Genomic DNA, 20,030 nt, shown 5'->3' with positions numbered 1-20,030 from the left:
TTGCTGCACCTGGGAAATTAGTTTAGGCAAAGAGAATTGATTTTTGGAAAGCCAGACTCAAAAATTTATTTGCCAAGGCAGCCTGTCCTCAGGCCATTCATGACCACCCCTTGACTGCAAATGAATATTGCTCACTTTTCAGATCAACATCTGAAGGGTACCGAACACAAGTGTTTGCTCATTTATGTATAAGAGCTGTGAGAAAGCGTGGGGGTGAAAGTGAGAGAAGAGAGAGGTGTTACTTGTGAGGAGCTGAGGCCAAGCCCTCTCTAGTCAATAAAACTGTGAGGCATCCTACTACAGGAGGGGTAAGTTTACTTTTCACTTAAAATGTAAAGTCAAATAAAAACAAGCAAATTTATACATATTATGGTCAGTAACATTTTACAGTCCCATCTTGACAAATTTCACAGAATCACAGAATTACAGAATGGTTGGGGTTGGAAGGGACCTCTGGAGATCATCTAGTCCACCCCCCCCCCTCCCCCCCCCGCTAAAGCAGGTTCACCTGGAGCAGGTTGCACAGGATCACGTCCAGGCAGGTTTTGAATATATCCAGAGAAGGAGACTATACAACCTCTCTGGGCAGTCCGTTCCAGTGCCCTGCCACCCTCAAAGGAAAGACGTTTTTCCTCATATTCAGATAGAACTTCCTCTGCTTCAGTTTGTGCCTGTTGCCTCTTATCCTGTCGCTGGGCACCACTGAAAAGAGTCTGGCCCCATCCTCCTTACACCTGTCCTTAAGATATTCGTAAGCATTGATAAGATCCCCTCTCAGTCTCCTCTTCTCCAGGCTAAACAGACCCAGCTCTCTCAAGTCTTGCCTGTGAAAATTTCTGTGATCAGACATACAGTAGAATAGGACAGCTGCTAGACAGCTCCTTAGACAGTATTTTCAGTAACCTTCTGTAAACATTTCATGAACAGTCACCATTCTGGAATCAAAGAAGTTGTGTGGGGATATTTTCAGAAAGCCAAATGTTCAGCCTTAAATCCGACTGTTGTGTTTGGAAAGAGTTCAGGTGACAACTGTGCAGGCAGAGCAGGTTAAGGTCCAAGTACTTGAGTTCACCTGTTCCTGAGCCATGGCTCAAGAGAAGTTCACCTATACCTTTAAATTTTGAGCAAGAACAACCTTCAACATAATCACAGGCCATTTACCAAAGGAAAGAATATGAGACTTAAGTGTACCATACTATGCATCTTTCATCCAGCTGACTCTCATTAAGAAACTGATAACCATTGACTGTCCTGAAAATGGCAGTCATATCTCAAAACTTCTAACTTAGTATGACTCAGTTTACTACCAATGGCTTTGGCACTAGGGTAGATGGGGCTATTCCTTATTAAGTCCTCTAAAATTTATTACCAGCTCTCACAGCAGCTATGGATGCTATAGGCTTGCTGCCTGATTGAAAAGAAGCTTTTACTCTTGTTGTCTTCCTTACTTAATATATACCTATCCTTTTGTCACTGTGTGACAAGATAAAGAACCAGCAAATTTTCATTACATACTCAAGTTTTGACCATCTCAGTCCAGTTAACCTTTTGCTCTGCCTTCTAAGCTTATTATTCCCTAAAAATTTTCAGTATCTGTACTGCTCCCTTTTCTCCAGCTATTTTCATTATCCTTCTCTTGACTTTCTTCCTGCAATATGAGCCACATGTTGCCTAATAGGACTAGACCAAAACTACATACAGCAGTCCTGTTCTTTTCTAGACATGCATCTTCAAAAAGCCTTTGCAAAATACCACCCAGTCACAACAAGGAGCACTCATTTCATACGTCTAAATACAGATGGAGAGTGCTATGTAAATGACAAGAAACAGTATAAATCCTGTATCAATGTAAAACAAAAATAATCAGTCTACAAATTTATAATCTGATTTAGTCTAGCATTTATCAAGTGTGTCAGAGTAGAGAAGTACATAGAATTGTGCTCCAGAATTTTAGCTTTTGTTTGGGGGGTCAAAACCCAATACACACAAACCAAAACTAAGAACAAACCCTGCTACATGCTTTTCTATTTATAGTAATAAACTTGAAAACACAGATCAAATATAGGCTAACTAATGCTTGCCTGAATCCTGCAGAGACTTAACAGCTCAGAAGTGAGACAGACTTTGCAGCCATGAAGTTTAGTGCGTTTTCAGGCTGCCACAGAAGAAAGCATTTCTCACAGCATCACTTGAAGATTTGTACTCTGTGCAGTAGAAACCACCTACTGTTGTTCCACGTATTCCCATTTAGTTGCTGATTATCAACTGAAGGCTCTAGGCTCTCCCACAGGCACGGCTCAACAGGCACAACCAGCCCAAGCCATCAGTACAAGAGCTCCTTAACCCATTCTAGTTGAAAACAACTGGGCTAGCAAAGACCTGCTAGTTTAAAGAGTGCAAACACTGATTTATGCCAAAATACTTTGAGGAGCAACAGCAACACCAGATCTTAATAAAACTGATAGACTAAGTTCTTGCAAATAGGAGCAGTGACCTTTTTCAGTTGGCTGCCACTGGTAAGGATGTGTGAATAGGGTCTTGCATTGGAGAAAAGTGGTTTCCAAGCTGTTCCTCTCACATATGAGGGGTCAAATGTCTTGATTCATTACCTGAGCAGCTCAGTAACCAAACCCTAGGAAACTGTGGAGATAACTAGCCTCTAGAGCAGACTGCAAGCCTACTGGGTTTATGGCATGTATGGAAGAAAGGAGATTCTGAAGTAATTTTGCGTTATTCTCAAACTTCATTAACTTCACTAAATTCATCCAGGTTTCTCTTCTAGGTCATTAACAAGTCTTCAATAGGCTGGCTATATAACATTTTTTCTCTGCTTCCTAACCCAACAACTAATTTATAATTTTTCTATACATCACTGCTAAGGAACCTATATTTCTGTTTCTAGTCTGCTCATGATGTGGGAAGTTTTTGCTTATTAGACTGTAAATATTTATTGTGCTTATTTGTTTACTGATGTATACTTTGTCTGGTTTTCCAGGGAATGATTTTGGTTTAGAAAAGCCAATTCTGCCCTTTCCTACAGCCTCACAGAAGAACTTCCACTGATGCTCTGCATGTCTTGGACTTCCAGACTTTATACATCAGGCCTGAACTTAGGCAGAACACCACTGAGATGCTGAGTCTCTGAAATATCTGCAGTGCTACAGGAGTCACCACATCACAGCACCAACCTGGCAGCCGGCCTGTGTCATCTCCACAGGGGAAGGGGAAGTGGGATGAGCTCCTGGCTGCTCTTGTTCCCAATGGTTTGGCAGACATCTGCCCTTGGCAGCACGCAGGCAGTAAGAACATGCTAAAAACTGGCCTTGCTCATGTCTCCAATGTGGCTGGTGCTGAGGCCTGGATGCCAAATGATGTCTGGCTGCTTGCTGCTCCTCTCTCCTGCCATCTGCACTCTGTGGCAATGCTGGCTTGAAACTAGCAACTTCAAGCTGCTTGCAGTGGCTGGTATACAACTGGTAGGTACTGTATGCTGCCTATGTTAGATGCCAGCTTCTTGCTGTAGGCATCTCCTGAAATATTTGGGCTGGTACAATAACCTGAAACAATGTGCTGATTCACACAAAAAAATCCTGAAGGCTCAATTTGTCTACTGACGACCCAGAGTAAAATTTAGCCTTCTTGTACTGGCATGATTAATAGGATGAAACTTATCACATCCAAATGCCAAATTCTGCACCTAGCACAGAGTAATGCCAGGCATAAGTATAAACTGGGAGATGAGTGGCCGGACAGCAGCCCTGCAGAAAGGGATCTGGGGGTGCTGGTCAACAGCAGGCTCAATATGAGTCAGCAGTGTGCCCTGGCAGCCAGGAGGGCAAACCACAGTCTGTGGTGCATCAAACACAGTGTAACCAGCTGGTCAAAAGAGGTGATTATCCCACTGTATTCAGCATTGGTGGGGCCTTGAGTACTGTGTGCATTTCTGGGCCCCACAACTTAAGAAGGATGTTAATGTCCTTGAATGCATCCAGAGGAGGGCCACAAAGCTGGTAAAAGGGCTGGAAGGCATATCCTATGAGGAGCAACTAAGGACTTTAGGTTTGTCTAGTTTGGAGAAAAGGTGGCTGAGCGGTGACCTTATTTCTCTCTACAGCTTCCGGAGAAGGGGCAGTGGAGAGGGAGGTGCTGATCTCTCCTCCCTGCTAGCCAGTGATAGGATGCATGGGAATGATTCAAAGCTGTGCCGGGGAGGTTTAGACTGGACATTAGGAAGCATTTCTTTACTGAGAGGCTGGTCAAACACTGGAACAGGCTTCCTAGAGAGGTGATTGATATCCCAAGCCTGTCATTTCTTAAGAAACATTTAGATAATGCCCTTAATAATATGCTTTAACTTGGTCAGCCCTGAATTGGCCAGGCAGTTGGACTAGATGACTGTTGCAGGTCCCTTCCAACTGAAATAGTCTATTCTAAAAAGGCTGATTTGACTTAAACCCATTAATTATGGGGGGTTTCAGCCATGTAGATGCACCTCTCCCTGTTTTAATGTACCTTCCATTAGGATGCTCTTAAAGTTTCCTGCCATCTTGCCTTTTCTGTAATCACTTTCCCGTTCATTCTGCTCTTAACAATTTCCTTCATATTGATAGCTTATAAATATGTCCTTTCAAAGTTCACTGCCTCTGCACTTTCCCTAAGGAAGTCACTTGCTCTCATGATGGCAGATCTAATTGTACAGTGATCACAATTGCTCAGTGGAGATCCTAGACTCCCTGCCTCTATTAAATCCTGACTTTTATGCAGAAGTCAAGAGTCATCGCCTGTCCTATGGGCATCAAAAGTAAAGGTATAAAAAAATTTCAAACTGATTTATTTATGTTTTTCTGGTGTTGTTTGATTTGACCAAAATCTACGGGTTTTGTATACTGTGTCCTTATGAAGCCTGTAACTTTAATTCCCTGAAAGCAGTAATAGACCTGGAAGAAATGGCTCTAATTAGCCCTTCACTGTTCAAAAATATTCTGTCATTAAAATAGAAAACCAGCAGTTGGGGGTCAGGAGGAGTGTCGTTATTTTTCCTAGCTCTAAAATATAATCAACTTCAAATACAAGGTTGAAAAGGAAAAAATTAAATACTGGAAAAATGTGAGTGCAATTACTAAGATGACAATTTAGGCCAGTATCTGCACAGAGAAGTTATTTAAGGATTTGAAGTAGCAAAAAATAAATTCCCTTTGGAGAAAGATGGAAAAGGAGGAAGTATTGCTGCCAAAGAAAATGAATGCCACCTCTGGCAAACACTCCATCTTAGATGCTTAGGTAGTCTGCTAACTAACCAGCAGGGAATAAGAGGCAGACATGAGAGAGACTCAGACATGTTAAGGAGAGCTACCAACCACCTCTGGGGAGTTCACAAAGTACAAAGTACTCTTCAAGTAAGCTAGTAAGTCCTGGGCACCTAGATCCCTCTGACCAACTCCATCCCTAGTATTTGGATGCAGTTATATTTGCTATCACATGATTACTGATTTATGAATTCATCTGACTACAGTTTTGCATCAAATACGTTTACTAACTCTTCAGTGAATGTTTTACCTCTAGGAACTTGCCATTTAATAGCAAAGAGAAAGGAAAGGTAAGCCACAGTTACAGTAAAATAATTTAAAAGATGCAAAATCCACTTAACACTGCTGTCATGGTTGTTTGAAGGATGTATATAAGCTTGTGTCTGTAAGTGAGATTCCCCATAACAAAGTCCCAGACTGAGGAGATTTAAGAAACTTATCTGCTATTTACATACCTGATTTTATTTATTTATTTAAAGTTTTCCTTATGAAGGAAATATACAGAAGTCATGCCAGAATACCAACAGACTGGACAACTGGCCAGGGACCTCATTTCTCCCAGTCACATCCCAGGGAAGAGATGAACTGTGAAAGCAGAGCTATAAAGAGAAAAATATCAAGTGCTTCGCCAGTCCTTCTCTTTGTGTTCTGTCTTCATACACACACATATTTTTAATTGTAATCAAATGAGAATATAAAAAAAATGGTGCAGTCACACTATAATAGGAAAACCATGACACACAAAGTTGGCTTGAAGGAATTTTCTGAAGAAGAATGACTCCTCAGTTTCCAGTTCATGTCTGCAAGCCAACACATCTTGTATTAAGAGTCTTGCTCAGGTAGAGCATCTCACTTCTGCCTTTACTGTTGGCCCAAAATAAAACAGAGCAAACATATTTGTGACAACTTCAGTACACTAAGTTTCTACTGTACCCTTATGTTGAAACCTTGTTACATACAGATCAGAACCCACAGGTCTTCCTATTAGAGGGTTGCTTAGTTAGGCAGACTCATTAATACTTCTTAGGTCCATTCCCTGTATTAGTACTCATTAGATCTGCTCCTTAAAGTATAGGTCTTTAATTCAGTTGTGGATGTTTGCGTGTTGCTACAGGTCTCGGTTATGAAAGGACAGGTTATTCATCTAAACAACTTCTCCATAGAGAAGCAGGAATGAGGAAGGATTACACAAACAGGGGACACAACCATAGATGTATATAAACTATTTTTTCCATCGATAAGAGGGATTTTGCTGACAGGTATAAATAAATCTAATTCACCCCACATGTTCTGAGGATGCCTATGGTACCAGGGGAAATGATTGTGATAATTGCATCCATACACCATTGTTCAAACCAGCACAGGGAATATTAGTCCCTGTGGAAATTCAGCAAATTATGAAAAGTGATGCAAAAGCTTCCATCATTTTTCAGCAAGGACGAAAAAGGGTAAGGCAGCTGACTTGTTCACAACATGACAACTAATAGGCAGGCAGTAACAATAAGGAACAGTGGATGAGACCAGAGGTCCTGGCAATAGAAAGAACTCTGGCTTATCCATTGCATGGGGGCTGTCCAGCTGCAGAACATGTGAAACAGGCTCAAAGCTGTCCTACTGATTTGGCTGGACATCTTGAAAGATGCAAAGTATTAACAGAAAGGAGGGAAGCACAGTTTTAAAGATTTTATATATAGATATGTTTACATGCTATCAAATCAAATAAATGATAATATAGTACATAACATAAGCTCAGTCTTATATTAAAAAAACATAGATAGATCCTCACCTTCACTAGTGCTGCTCTGAGCAGTGCACAAAGAATTGACTTACATCAGACAGCAACTCAAAGCAAGGAACTGCTCGGAAATCTGTGTACAATGTCTGTACTGCCAGACATGAGGTTGGGGAGATCAGAGGAATCATCCCTCGCAGCATTGCCATGCATGGGTTTCCACATGTTGCATGAAAAGCCAACAGTTAGTTAACATTTTCCTCCAGAACTGGTTGTTGGTTGGGGGGTTTTTTTGTTTGTTTTTTTTTTAAATGCAAAGGATATTTTTAAAGTAAAAATGTAATTTAAAAGTTGATCTTAAAATATAATTTGGTAAGGGAAGTTGTTGGTGTGACAAAAAAGACAATATTAGATTTTACTGATATTTGTCACTGCAGCAAATATCAGTTTCTGACCAGCTCAGGAGCCCATCCATCTTTGGGTCCAAGCACACTTCCACACTTTTGTGTGACTGTGACTGAATCCCCCAGGAGGCAGAGTAGAAGGCTTATTTTGTCACTTTCTTTTCACACGTTACTAACTCCATGAGAGGTATTGCTTCCGAGACTCCCCATGAAGTAAGCCTCAAAATTAAAAAAAATCTGAGACCCTCTTATCCCCAAGCCTCTGTACCTACTCTGTTAGTATAAGTGTATCTTAGTGTGGGTGGAAATGCATGTCATGTCATACATTAAGGAATCCTTACAATGCTGCAGAGGTGTAAAATCATTCAACTGAAGTAAGGATCAAACCTTCCTGTGTTCAATATTAATTATCACTTCTACTTTCCTCATTGAAGAGGAACTCCATTAAAGATCCATTAGAGAGTGCGTTTTTTAATCAAGGCTTAAATTATAGTGCATACTGCAATCAAAAGACCTATTGTGTGACAGCATGAACAGCAAAAGCTGTGTACAAAGCAGCAAAGTACCGAAATAAAAATACATTGTTATGCTGGGCACAGTGTTAGGAGATAAATTTGCATAATATTTGGGTACCAACTGGAGCTATAGGCACATAAACAAACTTTATACTGTTGATTATTCATCAAGTTACATAAGGTATTTGTTTAATCTTCCACAATTTTGTCTAGCTGCTCTTCTCCTAATATAATAACTCAGATTCCTCATATGCATTATAGCATCAGACATTTGTTTTAAATTTATAGGTGTATATACTCTCCTGATATACATTTGTATTTCTCATTGAAATTAATAGGAGATAGACATGCACACACCTTCTTTTGAAATCTTGTCTTTCAAACAGGACCACAGCTTCTCCTCTCCTCATGCAAATCCCCTGCCTGCTTACAAGCAGGTGTTGCAGCATTGCTCGCTTTTCACATTTTCTAAAGAACTTTTTAGTCTTATTGATTGCAGGAAAGAAAACTTGACAACAGAAACCCTCAAAATGCTAGCCTACAGGTGACAAAGTAAAAGACTCTCTCTTCTTTGTTCTCAACATTCACTATGTTTAAAACAATCCTGACTTCTCAGTTTCTTTATTTTGTCCCCTACTCAGTTCCCACTGGGTTGGCTTCTTTTCTGGATGATCATACTATCCTGCTCCTTTCTTCACAAACTTTCTTCTCTGAAGCAGCCTTCTTTGGTCTCTGCCTTAGCAGCTTTCATAGCTCCAGTTCAGCTGGAAAACATTTATGTTCTCCTGTACCTGGCCTGTGTTACAGCCCACTTACAGCACTGAGATGACACACTGGGAAAACAATGCAAGAACACAGAATTTCCGCCCCCTCCCCCGCCCCCAAAGGTGCAATGCTTCTGAACTTCCCTGACATGACCAGGATGTGGTTTGTTGTTAATTTTCTGGGGTTTTGTGGGGTTGAGGTTTTTGTGGGGGGGTTTTGTTGGTTTTGTGTTTTTTTAAAAATGTTTCTGAAAGTCTCCATTGTCCTTGGAACAGTGGCATCAGGCTGTCCCAGAATGTAAGGTCTGGGTGTGCTGAGTGTTTGCCATGTGGAATCTGCACAGATATGAGACCAGATTGCTCCCTGCTGGGTTCACTAATGCACCCTCCAAATGAGAGGCACTGATGCCATTACCCCATGTCCAGCTCCTCAGCTTGCTTTGGCAGCACTCCGTCAGCAATATCTCAGGATGCCATCACTGAGCTGTACCTTCTGATGCTCTCTGCATTCCCAACATCTTCTCATAGCCCATTGTGTGTGAAAGGCTTTTGTGTAATCCAGAGGTGTACCTCAGGTTAAAAGTGTATCTGAAGATCTAAAGACACCATCAGCCTTCACAGGGAAACCTCACAAAAGTCTATGAGGTTACTGAAACAAAGACGACCTTATACCATCAAGTCACACATTTTCCTCAGCTAGCAGCATCTCGGCCTAAACTCTCTTTGAAACTCTGCTGTAAGGCCTGCAACAAGGACAGGGCAAGAAGGTTGTTCATCATATGCTCCCATTTACCAGGGAGCAAACGAGTCCATGATTCTCCAGCTGCTATTGCCACTCAGTAAAAAAGCCTGTGTGTCAGTAGCATCAGGGTGAGCAGGAGCCAGCCAGCGATCTAAGTCTGCTTCTTATTCCACATATGGCATCCAGGACAGAGCGTGACTGGTTGAGTCCCAGCAAGATGGTTAGTGGTTCTAGAGTAAAGCATGGATTTTTATTCTTTATGCAGCCAAGGACAGGGTTTACAGATGCCAGAATATATTCACTGGAGAAGCACAGAGAACAGATGGAAAAGCAGGCATCCAAGGTGCTCCACCCTTTGAAGGACTCAGCGCCATATGTTGCTTTTTCAGTGCATTCCTCCCATTTTCTGGAAACATTGGGTGTATTATTCTCCACTTAGCGGTTAATTACTGGTTATTTTGCTCCTTCAGTAATGTCTGTTTTACTGGGGCCTGGTTTGCACTAGAAGGGTTGAAAGGATACCAGCAAGTCCTCTTACCACCAGTGCAACTTATGCCAGCAAGAGTTTCCCTTTATAGCTCGTGTTTCTATGAAATCAGTTAGCTTCACTGCCAGAACACAATTCTCATATGCCAGCAATTACTGCATCTTCACTAGAGCTATTGTCAATACAGAAGCATAGTTTAAAGTATCCTCACCCCTAACAGATATTACAGTACAACTTGTTCCCATGGCAGACCTCATCTACCTGACTGTGAGTTCTTTTCTCTGTCACCAAGAGATGGGACAGAGAAGTCTCTCCCATTCTGTGGCAGCTGGCATGAAACCAGCCCCTCTGACTGGCAACATTTACACATTTATGTTTGACTTAATGTAACATCAATATTTATAGCAGAAAACAGCACAAAGCAACAAGTCTCATGTAACTGCCCTTTGCCACAAGAGGTTTTAAATGGAAAGCATAAACAATTCCCAATGGGTGCAGAGCAACTCAAAAAAACCCCATATAAATAACTAGCAAGAGGATCTGCTAATCTTTGCAAGTGACTGACTTGGGACAAATCAGCAACAGTGCACTACAGACACACCCTCTGTGAAAGTTGCAGCCCATCTACTGCAATTTGCATTTTGAGATAGTAAGAAGCAAAAGACACATGACAACACAGAATTAGCTGGGAATAGATGAGTTTGTGGCAAACCACTAAGGCCAGCTCTAATTCACACCTCTAATCCTAAACTACATCCAAGCCTGAGGTCCAGAAGGATGTGTTGGAACATCTGCCCTGCCTTTTCCAGACTTAACCCGTATTGTTTCCACAAACTCAACACTCATGAAAGATCCTGTGTCACAGAAAGGAAGCAGGAAAAATTAAGGGTGAAAAAAACCTGCTGAAGTCTCTTACTGTCCAGCTGCTCCTCTGGAGTCCATCATGTCCAATACTGATGAGAAGCAAAACAACTCAGCTGCACCTGTCAGTCAGCCTGACCCAGACAAAAACTCCCAACTCCATCTGGAGGTGCACAGCTTATATCTGAGGAACCCACACTGCAATCAACATCCATTTCTGTGGGAGGCTGATTAGTACAGCCAATAACCTGCAAGTCTAATTAGATATTGAGGAATGAATGAGTCGGGGAAAGACACTGAGTGACTGGGCAATAAAATTGCAGATAACGTTCTCTGTAAAGTGAAACAAGAAAAACCAATCCCAATGTAAGTGTATAAAGGCAGCTTCTAAGCTGTTACCGCTCAGTAAAGACCCATAAGGTAGTAACAGTTAATTGCATGAAAGTATCAGCTCAGTGTTCAGCAGTGGTCAGGAAAGGAGTAAAGAGTAGATTATGGCATTAAATCTGTGCAACATCTGCATCTTCAGCGCTGCATAGAGCTCTGATCTTTTCAGAAAAGACATAAAAGCAATGCAAAAAGGGGTCAGAATGTTGTCCCAAAGATGGATTCTTTACCTGGTGTTCAAGAACCAATTCACACACTGAGACGAGATACTTGTTTTATTCCATTTCTGCACAGAGAGGGTTGCTAGGTGGTAATTCCACAAAGCTAGCGCACCCCATTATCCTTGCTTCACCTATGTATACAATTAAACAAAGTCACTATGCCTACTGTTAAAACCTACTTGTTAGTCATTGGTTATTTCTACTTTCACTTCTATTTAAAGACATAGCTCCGTTTAAAATCACTATGCATGCTCAGTGGGCAGCTCTTCCAACAGGTGTGGTTTTCATATTATAATTAGCTGGTTCACTTAGGAGACACTAATTAGTGGATCTTGCTGACTAGTAAAAGAGGAGTAAAGGTGAGTTTTGACACTCAAGGATATATGTTCATTGTTTTAGAGATCTCTTGGCCTTCTGCTCCTCATTATAGATATCCTGGTGCCTATTATCTTTAGCACATTCCTTCAACAATCAGTCATCAATATGACTGCCAAGCCCCTGAAATCTTTTCCATCCCACTGAGCCCCTCGTTCACAGCAGCATTAGAGTACCTTGCATTAAGTGCTGTGATTAACAGTGACCCGACTCATCCTGGAGAAGGGAATGGGGGGCATGTAGGGGGTGGCATGCTCAAGTGTATTGTTTTGCTTGGGCTTGAGGTTTTTCAGACCTTATTTTGCTGTGCCTACACGAAAAACAATCAGGCTTGGGCAGGGGGTGGGGTGGTGGTGGGGTGGGTGGAATTCTGCTACTGAAATCAGCAGCACTAAAAGCTTTGTTAAGAAGCAGATGAAAATTTTCAGGTTATAAACCAAGTCTTTGCTCAGACTACATACTGATACCAAACACCAAGTTTGTCCCAGATCTCATCTCTTTTTTCCCCTTAGGAATTTTTCAAAAATATTAATTAAAGGTTTCTTTTAAAATTTTTGTCAAAATTTAAAAATAGATGTATCATCAAATTACAGCGGTATTGGAACAAATAAAGTAAAAAATCTGTCAGCACTTCTTACCAGGCAGAGTATATACAAAAGATGTTTACCAATTAGCTTATTGTGAACTAAATCTATGCATTACATAATCATTATAACTTTTTGAAACTACAGATGCATTTAAAATCTCAGTCTTTGAAAGAAAATACTAACTGATGATTTAGCACAGGCTATCTGAAACTTTACTAGAGTTCCCTTTCTTCATGCTTTATAATAAAACACAAGATTTAGGCACAATACCAAGAAAGGCAAGTATAGTCATCACTGACTTCAGACAGATAAGTAGCAGGCTGTTAACAAGTCTCTTTTGGATTGGTTAATACGGATGAAGCAGGTCAAATAGTTCAATAACAAATAAATCTCATCAGATAAATTACACTTCTGTTCACTTTTGAAAAAAGAACATGATTTTTAGCACTTCAATCTCCAGCACAGCTGTTCAGGATTTTTTTTTCAGTATGGAAATGCCTGCCCCAAACTGTTGCAGTACAGCTAACACAACAGATCTGTACCTGTATTTCAGGTATGTTGTTAACATCTTGAAAGTTATTGCTAAAAAAATCCAAAAAATTTTAGGTATTCCAGAAATCCAAAAACAAGTGCTCTTTTACAAAGCACTGTATTTTGATTCTGCTCCAGCAGTACTGAGGCAATGAAGTATTCTTTTGTTAATTCAGAACATATTGCAGCATTATTCATACAGTTTGTCTTAAAGAAACCTGTATCCCTAACTGACAGGAGCCAAACTAGGAAAGAGAAATTGTTGGCTTAATTTGCAGATGAACTGTCCAATCTTTTTCACTGATGTCTAGCCATGAAGCTTATTTGAAACTTGTTTCTTTTGTGGTATAATAAAGTCTACTCCATCATTCCATAACTCCAACATATCATGAAAGGTGGATGTACACCATAACCCAATTGTGTTTTCCAGTATGATATACAACAGTCCTGCACCCATATATGGAAATTGTATGTTTTTTTAAATGTCTAGCAGTGTAAAGCACATTAACAAATTACATTGCATATTTTCTTAATTAAAAAAACCCAATAATTCTATATTTAAGTGTTTCAATCTTGCAGGTGAAACAAGAATGCGTATCTGCTTTGAATTTAAAGGAGTTTCCTCTGCCTGTGGAATAACAGAATATGCACACCATTGCTTGTTGGCATAATGGACAGGAAACTAGAAGTGGTGTGTAACTGGGACAAGTCACTTTTACAACCAGTTTGCAGGACCAGTTTTACAACCTGGTCCCAGTTTCTGTAGCTTTGCAGCCATTAATGTAAATGCACAAATAATATTTAAGTGTATGAAGCCCTTCTCTCTTCCCAGACCACAGGGCACATTTTATTCAAAGTTCTCAGTGCCTGGACTGCAATGTCTATATGGGAAACTTTTTTTTTCCTTCTTTTTTCCCCCTCCAATTCATAACAGTGACATCCTGGAAAGTGTCACCATTAATGAATGTTCAAAATGACTTTATGTCCAGATAGGCCTGAACTTCGAGAAATTAAAAGGCTGAGCAAACTACACCCATAAATCACCACCCTGTCTTTCACTTTCCCATTCAGGGGCTGAAATGAGCTTGGACTAATTCGCACAGTTAGTGACACAGCAATTCAACTCCCGTTCTTGCATCAAGCAAGCAATCCCTTTCCTTGCCCACTGTGACCCCCCCAGGTGCCTCTGCACAATAGGTATGAGGCTCTAGATGTGGAGGACCAGTCAGTGGACTATGTGGGCGTTGATCCATCTACACCCAAAGAGTTGCCAAGACCACAAAGACCTACCCCCCCCATTACTACCACCTCAACAAGGAAGACAAGACGGGTCATAGTCATAGAAGACTCCCTCCTGAGGGGAACGGAGGGTCCAATATGCCAGGTGGACCCTCCTCATAGGGAACTCTGCTCCCTGCCAGGAGCCCAGGTCACAGATATCACCAGGAGACTTCCCAGCCTGGTACAGCCCTCAGACTACTACCCCTTACTGCTCTTCCAGGTGGGTGGTGATGAAGTTGCAATGCACAGCCCAAGGGTGATTAAAAGAGTCTTCAGGGCCTTGGGACACTTAGTGAGGGAATCAGGGGCACAGGTCATCTTTTCCTCCCTCCTTCCAGTTGTGGGAGGTGACATTGGTAGGAACAGGCAGATCCAATCTCTTAACACATGGCTCCGAGGCTGGTGCCACCGTCACAACTTTGGGTTCTTCAACACTGGGACTGCCTACATGGCACCAGGCTTCCTGGCGACAAATGGGAGCCACCTTTCTCAAAGGGGAAAGAGGGTCTTTGCACAGGAGCTTGCGGGGCTCATTGACAGGGCTTTAAACTAGATGTGAAGGGGGAGGGGGAACGTACCAGGCTTGCCTGTGACAAGCTGCGGGATGGTACGCAATGGTTAGAGGGACAGGGTGCTACTGTGAGCCCTCAACCTGTTATGCAGAGGCATGATGGGGACACTGCAGCACAGTTGAAGTCTGGCAGAGATGAGCCAGGGGCTCCCGAGATAGAGCTCACAAGGAAACCTTTGTGAAACACCCCGAGGGAAATAAGGGATGTTCCACTAAGAAGGTGACACGGCCAACAGCCCAGATGAAATGCCTCTACACAAACGCACACAGCATGGGGAACAAACAGGAGGAGCTGGAAGCTGCTGTGCTACTAGACAACTACGACCTGATTGCCATAACCAAAACCTGGTGGGACGAATCCCATGACTGGAATGTGACTATTGATGGCTACAGGCTCTTCAGAAGGGACAGGTGAGGAAGGAGAGGCAGAGGCATTGCCCTCTACATAAAGAAATCAATACAGTGTGAAGAGCTGTCCCTGAAGAATAGCCATGAGCAGGCTGAAAGCTTACGGGTAATAGTCGGAGACAGAGGCAACAAAGGGAACCTTGTGGTTGGTGCCTACTACAGGCCGCCTGATCAAGGGGAGCCTGCTGAAGAAGCCTTCTTCCTCCAGCTCCGGGAGGCTTCACGCTTCCAGACTCTTGTCCTGCTGGGGGACTTCAACCACCCCGACATGTGCTGGAAAAGCAACACGGCAAGCTGCAGGCAATCCAGGAGATTCCTGGAATGCATAGACGACAACTTCCTAAACCAGGTAATAGACACCCCTACCCGAGGGGACGCAATACTGGACCTGATGGTCACCAATGCAAGTGAGCTCATTGGTGACGTCAAGACTGGAAGCAGCCCGGGCTGCAGTGATCACGCATTGGTGGAGTTCACGCTCCTGAGGGACATGAGAAAAGCGAGGAGTACAGTCAGGACCCTAAATTTTAGGAAAGGAAACTTCCAGCTCTTCAAGGAGTTAGTCAGAAGGACCCCCTGGGAGACGGTCCTCAGGGACAAGGGAATGGAACAGAGTTGGCAGACATTTAAGGACACCTTCCATAGAGCACAAGAGCTATCGGTCCCCAAGTGTAAGAAATCAGGCAAGGAAGGGAAGAGACCAGCATGGCTGAGTCGAGACCTGCTGGTCAAACTAAAGAGCAAGAGGGAACTGCACAGGCAGTGGAAACAGGGACAGGTGTCCTGGGGGGAATACAGGGAAACGGCCCGGTTGTGTAGGGAGGAAGTCATGAAGGCCAAGGCGAGGATGGAGCTGAATTTGGCAAGGGATGTAAAGAAGAACAAGAAGGGCTTCTACAGGTATATCAACCAGAAAAGGAAGGTTAAAGAAAGCGTACCCTCCTTGATGAACAAGAAAGGCAAACTTGTATCAACAGACAAGGAGAAGGCTGAGGTACTCAACAACTTCTTTGCCTCAGTCTTCACCGGCAACTTCTCTCCTCACCCCTCCCAAATCAATGGACCAAAAGATGGGGACCAGGGGGGTAAAGCCCCTCCCACTGTAAGGGAAGATCAGGTTTGAGACCACCTGAGGAACCTCAATGTACACAAGTCTATGGGACCTGATCAGATGCATCCCAGAGTCCTGAGGGAATTAGCTGATGGAGTTGCCAAGCCACTCTCCATGATATTTGAAAAGTCATGGCAGTCCGGTGAAGTCCTTGCTGACTGGAAAAAGGGGAATGTTGTGCCCATTTTTAAAAAGGGAAGAAAGGAGGACCCTGGGAACTATCGACCTGTCAGCCTCACCTCTGTGCCTGGGAAGATCATGGAGCAGATCCTCCTAGGAGCTATGCTCAAGCACATGGAGGACAGGGAGGTGATTCGAGACAGCCAGCAATGGCTTCACCAAGGGCAAGTCCTGCCTGACCAACCTAGTGGCTTTCTATGAAGGAGTGACTGCATCAGTGGACAAGGGAAAAGCAATGGATGTCATCTATTTGGACTTCTGTAAAGCGTTCGACACGGTCCCCCACAACATCCTTCTCTCTGAATTGGAGAGATATGGGTTTGATGGGTGGACTGTTCGGTGGATAAGGAATTGGCTGGATGGTCGCATCCAGAGGGTTGTGGTCAATGGCTCGATCTCCATATGGAGACTGGTGACAAGTGGGGTCCCTCAGGGGTCCGTACTGGGACCAGTGCTATTTAACAACTTCATCAATGACATAGACAGTGGGATTGAGTGCACCCTCAGCAAGTTTGCAGACAACACCAAGCTGAGTGGTGCCGTTGACACACCAGGAGGACAAGATATCATCCAGAGGGACCTGGACAAGCTGGAGAGGTGGGCCTGTGTGAACCTCATGAGATTCAACAACGCCAAGTGCAAGGTCCTGCACCTGGGACAGGGAAACCCCCGGTATCAGTACAGGCTGGGGAATGAAGAGATTGAGAGCAGCCCTGCGGAGAAGGACTTGGGGGTACTGGTGGATGAAAAGCTGGACATGAGCCGGCAATGTGGACTTGCAGCCTAGAAAGCCAACCGTATCCTGGGCTGCATCAAAAGAAGTGTAGCCAGCAGGTCGAGGGAGGTGATTCTGCCCCTCTACTCTGCTCTGGTGAGACCTCACCTGGAGTACTGCGTCCAGCTCTGGGACCCTCAGCACAAGAAGGACATGGACCTGCTGGAGCGGGTCCAGAAGAGGGCCACCAAAATGATCCGAGGGCTGGAGCACCTCTCCTATGAGGCCAGGCTGAAAGAGTTGGAATTGTTCAGCCTAAAGAAGAGAAGGCTGCGAGGAGACCTTATTGCGACCTTCCAATACTTAAAGGGGGCCTACAGGAAAGATGGGGAGAATCTTTTTAACAAGGCCTGTTGTGACAGGACAAGGAATAACGGATTTAAACTAAAGAAGAATAGATTTAGACTAGACATTAGAAAGAAATTTTTTACAATGAGGGTGATCAAGCACTGGAACAGGTTGCCCAGAGAGGTGATAGAGGCCCCATCCCTGGCAACATTCAAGGTCAGGTTGGATGGGGCTCTGAGCAACCTGATCTGGTTAAAGCTGTCCCTGCTCACTGCAGGGGGGTTGGGCTAGATGACCTCTAAAGGTCCCCTTCCAACCCAAAGCATTCTGTGATTCTATGATTCATGGAAGAAACCTACTGGACCTTTTTACAGATGGTTCAACAAGTTGCTATCTAAGGAAATGCCAGTAATTCATGAGAGTGTCAATGACTGCAGACATGGAGCTTCATTAAATCTCCATGGAACGAATATGACATGGAGATGGCACTTCATATTCGCCCACTTCTGCCCATTTAATAAAATGATACTGTGGCATATCTCCAGTCTTATAACCCTGCTGACTAGCCTTGACTGAGCCTTTCAGAAAGTTTGATCCCTTTTGTAGCTGTAGAACCAGAACCATGCCAGACTTCTCCCAAAAAACACAATTTTTTTTGTACTAGACTGTATCATGGGTCAGTGCTACCCACTATACATGCACAGTGGTTTGGGTTGTTGAGTTTTTTCCCCTCTGACTCTCCAGCACTCATTGACTCTGAAGTATCTGCTTTTACAGTACTTCACATACACATCATTCTTCTATGCCATGGCTTGCTTTGGTGAAACTTAGCTCGAGAAGAAACTGGATCTTAAAAGAATCTGAAGTTTTCAAATAAACTACATAAAGATACATGTAGTGCTTTCAGGCTTATAGAAGAACCTGAAAACTTGTATCAGAAATTATCTTTATGTAGTTTATTTGACACCAACAGATTCTTTTAAGAGTCTGTTTACCACAAGGGCAATACATGAATTTCATAAACTGGGATCTGTAAAGTTGGTTCATAGGAGAGGCCTTTCATGCCTCCTATTTAAATCACCAGGAATCTTCACACTGATGTTCTCAGGGTTAGATAAGAGAAATCAATTCACCTAAGGGCCCCATTTAAAAAGGCTGGTCAACCTCTCTGAGAGCAGCCCAAAGACATCGGTGCAGTTTTTGCTTCATAATTCCAAATCATCTTGGCCAAGATTTTGGATTGCGGCTGGAGTTAATCAGAGTCTTGGCATTAATGCCTTGGTTTATGTTAACTTCAAGACAAATGTGTTTAAAGAAATGCAGTGTAACTGTAAAACAACATGCACGGTAACCTCAAGAGTACGTAACTGCAGCCCCAGCCTGTCCTTCGCATATCTTTCTTTTTTAATGAAGAATAATTATAGTAATGACACATCCTATTCTCAGAACAGATATTCAAGGATTATAAGCCTTGGGAAGGCATACTTAAAGATAATAGAGATTTAAAAAGAAAAAAAGAAGGAAAAAAGAAATCATACAAAATTCAGATTGTAACATACAGCCTTCAACTCAAACCCTTTGTTGGGCCTTCCTTAACAGCAACTAGCTCCTGCTGTACAGAGAAAGGGTCTTAAATTTCCTTTTGTGCTTGGAGTGTAAATGATGATGCAATCTACTACCTTGCTAGCTCTGAGGACCAACAATACAGGATATACAGCAACACTAAATAAATCCCAAAGCCTATGGACAAATTTTAAAGTAACCTCTAAAAGTGGCCTGGCAAATTACAATCTTGATATCACACTTGCATCTGTGCCTCTTTTTGAAATCCTACTGAGATCAAGAGACACATTTGGAAGTGTGTTTTCAAGCCACATTCACAACCTCTCATAGGAATGAAACAAAACAAGGCAAAGGGTACTGCTGGGGGTTGAGGCATGAAAAAATGCAGAGAATCTGTGTAAGAGAAGCTGATCTGTACAGCAGTGTATAAAATAAGCCCCACATTTGTAGGGCAGAGTCAGGAGAGGAAGGAATGGCAATACCTATCCTGCATCACTATTGAAATATTTGTGTAAGTTAATGAAATCCTGACATTTTTCATGGATAAGAAATTTTAACCGCAAGTCAAAACTGTTTTATTTTGAATCAATTGGCTTTTAACTGTTAGTACTGCACTCTAGTGCCTCACAGATGATATATAGTGGGGATGTATTTTAACACCCCCCCTCCCCCCCATTTTAATACTCTGTATATTTGAAGCTGCGCAGCTTCCGTACAGCGTCTTTGGAGAAGCAATGTTAATGTAAAGAAAGGAGTCTGTTCCTTTTAAGACTGTAAGGCCTTTTGGAAAATTCAAGAAGCAGAAGATCAAGATGGCTACCAACTATTGCAAATCTAAGCTGAATTTTGATGCAGCTGATAACAAGACAAGACACAATTAAGCTAGCTCTTCATGATTCACATACTTAATTATATTCTGTTGCTATTTATAAATTTGCAGC

The sequence above is a fragment of the Pelecanus crispus genome, chromosome 4 (genome assembly GCF_030463565.1).
Source record: "Pelecanus crispus isolate bPelCri1 chromosome 4, bPelCri1.pri, whole genome shotgun sequence".
Lineage (NCBI taxonomy): Eukaryota > Metazoa > Chordata > Aves > Pelecaniformes > Pelecanidae > Pelecanus > Pelecanus crispus.
This window is presented reverse-complemented; position numbering follows the sequence as displayed.